Source organism: Rattus rattus, chromosome 4 (genome assembly GCF_011064425.1).
Source record: "Rattus rattus isolate New Zealand chromosome 4, Rrattus_CSIRO_v1, whole genome shotgun sequence".
Lineage (NCBI taxonomy): Eukaryota > Metazoa > Chordata > Mammalia > Rodentia > Muridae > Rattus > Rattus rattus.
In genome coordinates, this window is record NC_046157.1 from 76,901,089 (window position 1) to 76,904,167 (window position 3,079).

The 3,079-nt window shown below is 40.8% G+C and overlaps 1 pseudogene; it reads right to left on the minus strand.

The window, feature by feature from the left end:
• Nucleotides 1-231: 231 nt before the first annotated feature.
• LOC116898017 lies at nt 232-1,611 on the minus strand (annotated as a pseudogene).
• Nucleotides 1,612-3,079: the final 1,468 nt, after the last annotated feature.

The window sequence follows — 3,079 nt, forward strand, 5'->3', positions numbered from 1 at the left end:
GTTGTTTTCTTTCTACTTCTTAAGACCTGGAGCAGGATGGACAAGGTAGCTCTGGGAAGAGTCCTCCCAGCACCATTGTCCTGTGCTCTGGTCCCCGGTTCCTATCTAGTCCCTGGGGACTTGCTATATTTTATACATTTTGTATAAATGCACAGGAATAGAAAATATAAAATTGCGAGAAATTGCGAGAAAGTGAGGGACTTGGGAAAAAGATGGGGCTGCAGACCTTGCTCAGGCCAACTTGACCTCTTCTTTGACCCCTTTGTTTTCTGGCTTCTCCTCCTTGGTCTTCTCCTCGTCTGTGGCTTTTTTTCTTTTCGAGATCTTTTTCTTTCCCATCCTCTGCTTTGACTCTTTTGGCTGTTTTGAAGTTAGAAGAGTCATTGTGACCACTTTCTCCTTCCTCATCTGAGTCAGAGAACTCCTCCTCACGGGCAGTGTGTCTGTCAGAGGAGCAGGTGGAGATTCGCTTGTCAAGGTCTTCCTCATCCTCATCACCACTCTCTTCAGGGATGGCATCTTCAGATATGGCCTGCCTTTGGACTTCAGGGACACAGGGCAGCACTCTTAAGTTCTCAAAGAGCTGCCATTTGATCTTTTCTGGGCATTCATTAGTGTTCTGGTTAGTCATATTGGAAGGGCTGATGTGAAGCTTGAAATCTGGCCCAAAGTATTCAAAGTAGTCATTGTATGGTAGCTCATTAGGGATCTCTGTGTCCTAAGTCCAACACTGAGCAGCACTACGGATGGTGTAGCCACCTCTTCCCAGCATTAGCATAGACAAGTTGAAACTCTTCATTAACTGCACACACTGGGCATGCCCTTTGATGGTTAGATTGAAGCAACCTATCCGACCCCCAGACAGGGAGTCTGAACTGCACTGTAAGATCACTGCCCTAGGCTGGAACATCTCCATTACTTTGGAAATGACTGGCTTGAAGATGGCTTCATAGGACTCATCATCAATGCCCTCTCACGGTGGGTAATTAACAGCATAGAACTTGCCTTGCCAGCCCCAGTTCCTGGCAAGAACTCTCTGTCTTTATGAAAGGACATAGTCATGACTCAGTATAACAGGCCTCTTCCATTCACCTCGCCATGGTGAATATCAATGCCAATATACATCACCCTCTGTCGATATTTTAGCAGTCCATGAAGGCCAAGACTATAACATTGACATAACAGAAGCCAGATGCTTCAGACTTCTTTGCGTGGTGCAGGCCCCCAGCCCAGTTCACCTCTGTGTGCTGCTTATTGAGTTTCACAGCACTTGCAACAGAGCCACCTGTGGACAACTGACAGAACAAACCATCAAATACTGGACAGTTTTCACCATCTCTGCACCTGCTTACTGTGTTCAGACATACTACCTGGGTGGATAGAACACAGTAATTTAATGTAGTTGTCACTGTGGTACTTCGTCATCTCCTTAGCGTTGGCGTTGTGAGGATGATAGATTTCCTTTTTTTGGCAGAGACCATTGTTGAGTAGCAAATTGTGAGTCACGCGGATTCAGTGAGGTTTTATTGGGTGCCCTTGTCCATTATAGTTTCCAATGTCCCCTTTGTAGTAGTAACAGACTTTCCTCTTGGTGCCCAGAGTCTGTGCCATCCTGCTTGCTACCTGGCCCTCCCATCAGTCTGTGACCTTACTTTCCATTAAAGGACTTCTTATTCTGCTGGAATGGAAGCTTGTTTCTGTATTCCTCATGTGAAAATAATCCATGTCCTATGCATGAATAGACAAAATGGAGGTTTAGGAAAAGGAAGAACTTCCTCTTGTCATAAATTGCCCTTCATAGTCTCCATCTTTGGATGCTTTCTTCCCTCTGTGTTTGTGTTTTCTCTCATAAGAACACAGTTCATTTTGAATTAGAATTTTAATTTTATGGCATCTGCAAACATTTCTTTTCCAAATGAGATCACATTCACAGGTTCCAGGGGATAGATTGCACTTCAATATATCTCTTTAGAGACACAATTTCATATACAATGGATAGTATCTTTTGTTGACAAATCAATAAAATAACCTGTTTGGAAAATAACCTAAGTATACTTTTTCTTCCACAAATTTCTTATAAACAAATCTGCCCTGAGGTTAAAAAAGGGTAAAGTTTATTTAAGTGCAAACCCTTAACCCTAGTTATTGAGGGAGTTACTTGGGAGGAATTTGAAGAAGAAATGGGAATGGCTGTTGTGATGTTGGTATAATGTTACATATCCGAGATGGAATATAATGGATCCAAGAGAAGTGAAATGGAGCATAAACACCACAGATGATTCATTCTATATTAACACATAAGAAGGTAGATCATTCTACTAGTTAATTAGTAGAAGTAGTAGAAAACAAATAGTCGCACACAGGTTCATGAACGATGTGTGAGGAAAAGGACGTTTTTCTATACTCTTGTTGGTAGGGGACAATTGTGTTCATAAATGTCCTAGAATGTCACTTGTAATCAAAAGTCAGTGCTTTTGCCATTTTTCTGGTATTTATTTGCAAGGTCCATTTTTAGAATATTCGTTTAAAGTAATAATGTTGGATCTGTACAAATATGTATCCGTGAGAATGCTTAGGAGAACATGTTGTACAGAAAAAGTTGGAAGGACATTAGGAAAACAGGCTAAATAAACAAATCTAGAAAACAAGGAATAATGTAACAACACAGAAAGATACGAAGTATATGTGTTAAAGAGAGAAAAACTTCTAACCACAAGTCCTTTAATAGCATAACAGTGCTAGAACTGCTTTCCTTGCTCTGGTAAATGTGTCTTTGTTATTATAATCAACATGCTCTATTTAATACTATTCCATAGCCCTTTCTATTTGGTCATAGTTTGAACATTGTTATCTTGTCCCAATTTCCATGAATGATAAAGAAACCTCAATAGTGTCTTAGGAGACAGTGCTTCTCTCTTCCTATGCTCTTCCCTTCCCTTAAGCAGGAGCTCTTCCTTTTAAACAAAAAAACGAAAGCAATATATACTTTAGAGAAGGTCAGAAATGTCAAAGTGGATGCATGCACAGATTTTATGCACACAACAGTTTGCTTTCTTCTAGGAATTTGTTCTGTGGGTAC